We start from the raw sequence: 8406 nt of genomic DNA, 5'->3' as shown, positions 1-8406 counted from the left end.
CCCTAACCCTAACCCTAACCCTAACTGAACCCTAACCCTAACCCTAACCCTAACCCTAACCCTTCCTATCAAAAGTTAGAATTTTTCAGAAAACGGAAATTTCCAAATTCCGTTTTTGGCCAATATCTCCGGAACCGAAGGTGCTAGAGACTTGAAAGTCGGTCGCGTCAGACCTAATTTGGGGTCGCTGAACACGCCAGAGTTGAATTCAAGTCTCTACGACTTACCGTTCCGGAGATATGGCCATTTTAAAGTTTCAAACTAAGATTTCGAAAATTTCCCAAGGTTCCACGGGGTCAAACGACACACCATTGGAAAGGTCTGGGGCCAAGGAATCCAAGGAACTTGGTTCCATGATGATAGGACATTCCTATCCGGAGTTATTGGCAAAAACATTCTTGAGGGGCCCCTCAAAGGACGTATTTATCCCTATAACCTAACCCTAACCCTAACCCTAACCCTAACCTAACCCTAACCCTAACCCTAACCCTAACCCTAACCCTAACCCTAACCGGAGTTATTGGCAAAAACATTCTTGAGGGGCCCCTCAAAGGACGTATTTATCCCTATAACCTAACCCTAACCCTAACCCTAACCCTAACCCTAACCCTAACTGAACCCTAACCCTAACCCTAACCCTAACCCTAACCCTTCCTATCAAAAGTTAGAATTTTTCAGAAAACGGAAATTTCCAAATTCCGTTTTTGGCCAATATCTCCGGAACCGAAGGTGCTAGAGACTTGAAAGTCGGTCGCGTCAGACCTAATTTGGGGTCGCTGAACACGCCAGAGTTGAATTCAAGTCTCTACGACTTACCGTTCCGGAGATATGGCCATTTTAAAGTTTCAAACTAAGATTTCGAAAATTTCCCAAGGTTCCACGGGGTCAAACGACACACCATTGGAAAGGTCTGGGGCCAAGGAATCCAAGGAACTTGGTTCCATGATGATAGGACATTCCTATCCGGAGTTATTGGCAAAAACATTCTTGAGGGGCCCCTCAAAGGACGTATTTATCCCTATAACCTAACCCTAACCCTAACCCTAACCCTAACCTAACCCTAACCCTAACCCTAACCCTAACCCTAACCCTAACCGGAGTTATTGGCAAAAACATTCTTGAGGGGCCCCTCAAAGGACGTATTTATCCCTATAACCTAACCCTAACCCTAACCCTAACCCTAACCCTAACCCTAACTGAACCCTAACCCTAACCCTAACCCTAACCCTAACCCTTCCTATCAAAAGTTAGAATTTTTCAGAAAACGGAAATTTCCAAATTCCGTTTTTGGCCAATATCTCCGGAACCGAAGGTGCTAGAGACTTGAAAGTCGGTCGCGTCAGACCTAATTTGGGGTCGCTGAACACGCCAGAGTTGAATTCAAGTCTCTACGACTTACCGTTCCGGAGATATGGCCATTTTAAAGTTTCAAACTAAGATTTCGAAAATTTCCCAAGGTTCCACGGGGTCAAACGACACACCATTGGAAAGGTCTGGGGCCAAGGAATCCAAGGAACTTGGTTCCATGATGATAGGACATTCCTATCCGGAGTTATTGGCAAAAACATTCTTGAGGGGCCCCTCAAAGGACGTATTTATCCCTATAACCTAACCCTAACCCTAACCCTAACCTAACCCTAACCCTAACCCTAACCCTAACCCTAACCGGAGTTATTGGCAAAAACATTCTTGAGGGGCCCCTCAAAGGACGTATTTATCCCTATAACCTAACCCTAACCCTAACCCTAACCCTAACCCTAACCCTAACCCTAACTGAACCCTAACCCTAACCCTAACCCTAACCCTAACCCTTCCTATCAAAAGTTAGAATTTTTCAGAAAACGGAAATTTCCAAATTCCGTTTTTGGCCAATATCTCCGGAACCGAAGGTGCTAGAGACTTGAAAGTCGGTCGCGTCAGACCTAATTTGGGGTCGCTGAACACGCCAGAGTTGAATTCAAGTCTCTACGACTTACCGTTCCGGAGATATGGCCATTTTAAAGTTTCAAACTAAGATTTCGAAAATTTCCCAAGGTTCCACGGGGTCAAACGACACACCATTGGAAAGGTCTGGGGCCAAGGAATCCAAGGAACTTGGTTCCATGATGATAGGACATTCCTATCCGGAGTTATTGGCAAAAACATTCTTGAGGGGCCCCTCAAAGGACGTATTTATCCCTATAACCTAACCCTAACCCTAACCCTAACCCTAACCCTAACCCTAACCGGAGTTATTGGCAAAAACATTCTTGAGGGGCCCCTCAAAGGACGTATTTATCCCTATAACCTAACCCTAACCCTAACCCTAACCCTAACCCTAACCCTAACTGAACCCTAACCCTAACCCTAACCCTAACCCTAACCCTTCCTATCAAAAGTTAGAATTTTTCAGAAAACGGAAATTTCCAAATTCCGTTTTTGGCCAATATCTCCGGAACCGAAGGTGCTAGAGACTTGAAAGTCGGTCGCGTCAGACCTAATTTGGGGTCGCTGAACACGCCAGAGTTGAATTCAAGTCTCTACGACTTACCGTTCCGGAGATATGGCCATTTTAAAGTTTCAAACTAAGATTTCGAAAATTTCCCAAGGTTCCACGGGGTCAAACGACACACCATTGGAAAGGTCTGGGGCCAAGGAATCCAAGGAACTTGGTTCCATGATGATAGGACATTCCTATCCGGAGTTATTGGCAAAAACATTCTTGAGGGGCCCCTCAAAGGACGTATTTATCCCTATAACCTAACCTAACCCTAACCCTAACCCTAACCCTAACCCTAACCCTAACCTAACCCTAACCCTAACCCTAACCCTAACCCTAACCTAACTAAAACAACACGACAACAACCTAAAACCACACTGCAACAACTTAAAAACACACTGCAACAAGTTAAAACACACAGCAACAACTTCAACAACACTGCAACAACTTTAAAGAAAAGAGATGTTTTCAGTGAAATGACATGGAAATTTAAACTCAAATATTGTTTAATAACTGTTACAGATGTGATGACTTGTTAAAAAATGAACATTTGTTTATTAGTACAAATGTGATATGATTCATTTCTAAATGTAAAAGAAGTGTCTTTCTTTTAAATGTTACAGATGTGATTATTTGTCAAATAAATAAATAAATAAAAACAAATTGCATGATTTCAATATGTGTCTGTGTCTATCTGTGTGTGTGTGTGTGTGTGTGTGTGTGTGTGTGTGTGTGTCCCAATCCTCCCAAGAAGAAAGATAAAATAACCAAAACAAATCTTACCGTTTGGAGTGAAGTGCTGGGAAGTACATTGAAATCAATCCGCCCATCTGGAATGAAAAAGAAGAAAATAGGAGTTAAGAAAGGTTCTGTAGTGTATGAAACACAGAGACACACTGAGTCCATCCTTCCTTCAGGTTTACTTGGCCAGCTAACGGTGTCAACATCAGATTTAATCTGAGTAAACAGGAAGAGCAAATGCAATTCAGTAATACAATGTAAAATAAGGTCTCTGTAAATGGTCAAAAATAAATATATTAATATAAAAATAATTTCTATTCATGAATAAAATTTAAGAAACTTTGTCTATAAAAGCTAAGTAAAAATTATAAATTAAATTCAACAATACAATGTAAAATCACGTTTCTGGAAAAAGTAAGTATACATTTATAAATACATTAATTCATTATTGAAATATGGTAAATGTGTCTGAACTTGGCTGAGAAAAAATGCACAAAGATCTGCTTTCACCTTGAATAAATTATTTAAAACCACAATTGTACCATAAATGAACAATCTAACACTAAAACCTCAAGGGGACTGAACTCTGAATATAAACTAAACCAGAAGGGAGCAGAATTCACTCAGTAAAATCTCTCTGAGAAGCATTAAAGGTGGAAATCACTTCTAACTCTGTCTGTGGAATACAGACTTTGACCAGCAGAGGGCACAATTCACCTCTAAATGGGCATTGCAATCTTTCAACTCAATAAAATAAATAAAATAATTATACGAAAGAAATATGTAACAAATGCAATATCAAGACTGAATATCAGACTGGTTAAATTAATGAGTACTTCAATCCTAGTTATTGTGATATTTATAGTTGTTTATAAACTGATAATTACAACTCACTACATTATTTATGAACCAAATGTGATAATCTTTAATTACACAGACATTATAATCACGCACAGTTCAACACTTTAAATTGTGGCTGAGTTTATAGTTAACTGGTCAAATGGTGAGTTTAGTCATCATGACATTAAATAAGAATAATAATTGTATCTAACTAAAACGGTTAAGCTTTATTTTACAAACACAAACAGTTTCTGATTAAATGTTTTGTCACAATGAATTATGACATTTCTCTATTACTTATCAGTTCAATCATCAGATAATAACTAATATTTACATTTAATTATATCTTCTTTCATTTGCTCCCGTTAGCATCGAAGGCAGCATTAGCTGCTAATAACGTCAGACAACAAACTACTGAGAACACTAATAACTGATAATATATATAATGACATAAAACTAGAATTAAACTCACCAATAACTGGAGCCTGTTGGGCCTCTTGTGAGTCAGTGGTACAGCTCAGCACACAGCAGGAGGTATTATTAGTCCGACAGCAGGAGGTGTTATTAGTCCAAAAGGAGGTGTTATTAGTCCGACAGCAGGAGGTGTTATTAGTCCGATGTCTGCAGGTGAGACTCCGACAGGTGAAGGTTACAGTCAATTAGCTGCTAGCTGCTACAGAAAGCTAGCGGCTAACGACTAGCGGCTACAGACATCTAGAGGCTACAGAAAGCTAGCGGCTAACAACAAGAGCCTACAGACATCTAGCGGCTACAGAAAGCTAGCGGGTAGCGGCTACAGAAAGCCAGCCTGTTAACATACTGACGGACATTTTACCGTGACGGTCAATCTAACTTGCTCCTTGTTGCCGCTTCAGACCAGATCAGCGTTAGTCCCGCCCACTGACTTTGATGGGTGACTTTGACCGATGAAATAAATTCATGACGCACTGCAACACAGGTCCATGAAATAACTGATTATATAGTGAAATAACTGAATAAATAGTGAAATAATTACAAATGTTTTCACTTTAGATAAAGGTGTCATTAATTACTTAAATTACTAGTTAATTTAGAGACATAAAAATAAGGCCACTGACATGATACAGGAGACTGGGTATAGAGTTCATGCTGGAGCCAGTTCTTTGGGTTCTTTGGGTTCTTTGGGCACCGGCTCTGGTCCAAAAGGAGTACAGGTAAATAACAGCAGCCGGTCACACCCACCAAGAGCTGACATGGTGAAATAGTTTTTTTCCCTTTTGGATGCATAAAAATAAACCTAGTTGAATATGAATCAAAAATGTATTAAAGACTTAACCCTAACCCTAAGTGTATATATCCAGTGTATAAATATAGTGCAGGTATGAATTGAATATACTATAGGATATATACAGTGAATGAATATGTTCTAGAAATATATACAGTAAAGAATGTACAGTAAATCAGCAGTGCAGGTAGATGAATGGATGGTAATAAATAGTCAAAAATAGTCATGAATGTGGGCAGATTACAGAACAGTAGGTGGGTCACCTCTGTGTAGAGTTCAAGAGGGTGACGGCTGAGGGGAAAAAGCTGTTCCTGAACCTGTTGGTTCTGGAGCGCAGGGAGCTATAGCGCCTCCTGGAGGGGTTAAGGATAGGGTTAGGTTCAGTTAGGGTTAGGGTTAGGGTTAGGGTTTTGAAGCAGCATGAACTCTCTTTGAGCCAAAGATAATTCATGCTGCTTCAAAACTTTTGTGGGCTGAAGCCGGTTCTTTGGGTTCTTTTGGCTAGGGTTAGTGTTATGTTCAGCTAGGGTTAGGGTTAGGTTCAGCTAGGGTTAGTGTTATGTTCAGCTAGGGTTAGGGTAAGGTTCAGCTAGGGTTAGGGTTAGGGTTTTGAAGCAGCATGTACTCTTTTTTTTTTGGGCTGGAGCCGGTTCTTTGGGCACCAGCTCTGGTCTAAAAGCAGTACAGATAAATAACAGCAGCCGGTCACACCCACCAAAAGCTGACATGGTGAAATACTTTTTTTTTCCTTTTGGATGCATAAAAATAAACCTAGTTGAATATGAATCAAAAATTTATTTATGTATCCGGTGGAGGCTACTCTGCGTTGTGTGATTTGATGAGGCTTAGACCAGATATCTTTTTGGAGGGGATCTCCGTTTATTCTGACAGATACAGTAAAGAAATTGTTCTCATTGGGCCCCTTACAACCCAAAGGATGGTACTGAGTCCAGTTGAAAACATACTAGAGTTCCGTATGGAGTTTGGGAGAAAAAACATCTTCAGCTATTACTTAAGAGTTTTCTACACATTTTAAACTTGACAGAAGAAGAGTTTTTAAATCTCTGACGTAAAGTTACCAAAACTATTTTGAAGAAATTTGTAACTTATGATAAAATGCCCTTAAGAAACTCATCCCTTTAACTTGTGCAGTTCAAGTTACCAAAGAGTTAAAATATCAAATGTGAAATTCTTCCAACATGGCGGCACGCTGTCCAAGAAGACATTCTTTTTAAAACAGTATACAGTTCACGTACTATTCTTTATATCACAAGTGTTATTTAAATATCTTTACATTGTTTTACATGATTTCCTGTATTTGTGAGGCACGTGGAGGCACGTATACATTCATGCATCGTTTTCTTTTCCTAGAAACCACTTAGAGGAAACATGCTCCGACACGTCACAATAAAAGTCCTTTAAACAATTAAAACATCAGCTAACATGCAGAAACAAACACTTTCTCTGCTCTCAACCACCAGAAACTAAAGACCCACTTCAAACACGCAGTAAAAATCAAGTTGAAAAGTTTTGCAGTGTAGCATGCAAACAAAACATCCTGATCTTCTCATGCTATATAGTGTATTTCTGTTTATAAATGGCTGCAGTGAAATGAAGAAACAAATATATATGGAAAGAACAGACAGTAACTTAAAGCTGGAAACCTCGTCCTGTAAACTCAGTAATCAGGATTTAAGTGCAGTGAAAGGATTTCTTCCAGACTAAATCCAGATCAGAAACATAGAAGAACTTAAGAAACATCCTTAACAACCTCAGACATGAGCTGAGCAGAGTTGTAACCTCAGTGCTCTTAACCTGCTCAGGTCAAAATTTTTGACCAACACAGCGAGTGAGAACAGTTGCAAGGACATTAAAGGGTCCCTACACATTAAAGATTTTTATGCCAGGGTTAGGGTAAGAATGTGATTGTAGATGTCCGGTAAGTGTGGTGTAATGTCTTCTGGTATTTACGATATTTTAGAAAGCTCTTTTATATTTATTGTATAATGACAATGTACAATGACAAGAAAGATATTATATTATATTATAGTTCCTTCCCTTCAGTTGTGTTCTATTCTGATCTGTTGTGTTCTATTCTATTATATGCTATTCTATTCTATTACATGCTATTCTATTTTATTTAATATATTCTATTTAATAAGATATTAATAATGTTCTCACCATCCTGTCGATGTCCACCATGGACTGGCTCGTTCTGTCCAGGTGAATGTTAAGGGCGGTGGTTTCCACCCAGGCATTATCTGTGTTCCTGCAGTCATCCACATAACCCTCCGACACCTCGGACACAGTAACACAGCAACTCCAAGTCACAATCAACAAGTTTCTTAATGTCAGAGTCAAGAAAATCATGTTATGAATGAATCTTCAAATCAACAGATTTGATCCCTGACTTTGGTGTGATCAGATGTCGGAGATTTTTGTCCACCCAGTTTATAACAATAAACATCAGCTAAATACAGTTTTTCTCAGTGGCTTTGGTGCATTTCTCACATCACTGTTAACATTAACACAACAGTTAGTTCAACCTCCACAACATTCAGTCATTTGTGCTCATCATAGTAGCAGTTTCTCATTTCTTACAACAAATTACAAATACAAATACTTTTATTTCATCAATGCTTTCATACAACTCTCTACTGTTTTATAATATGATCATTGTTTATGTCATGTCAGTCAAAATTAACTAGTGAATGCTGGATAGTCATTCCATATGAAACTAATATTCCTCATTTCATTGCTTGAGTCATTACATACAAAAATGTTGAACTAGTTGTCAAAATCTGTCAAGCACATTTTCTACATTTAAATTTTTTTTATATATTTTTTTTTTTTACTGAAAATGTCTCCTAAATTGAATAATTTCTCTCAGGTGAACCTCAGCTTCCACTGATGAGAAGGGCTGTGTGAAGCACCAACTAGCGTTGATGAGTTGAGACAACAACAAACCACAGTGAACATGAAGGAAGAAGCTGATGAGACCTTTGGTTGGCCCCGTGGATGATGGGACATTTAGTTACTAAAAACCAACGGATGGAAGCGTCCATAAGAGCATGGTGGTGTT

This window comes from Centropristis striata, chromosome 12, assembly GCF_030273125.1.
Source record: "Centropristis striata isolate RG_2023a ecotype Rhode Island chromosome 12, C.striata_1.0, whole genome shotgun sequence".
NCBI classification, from domain to species: domain Eukaryota; kingdom Metazoa; phylum Chordata; class Actinopteri; order Perciformes; family Serranidae; genus Centropristis; species Centropristis striata.
This window is presented reverse-complemented; position numbering follows the sequence as displayed.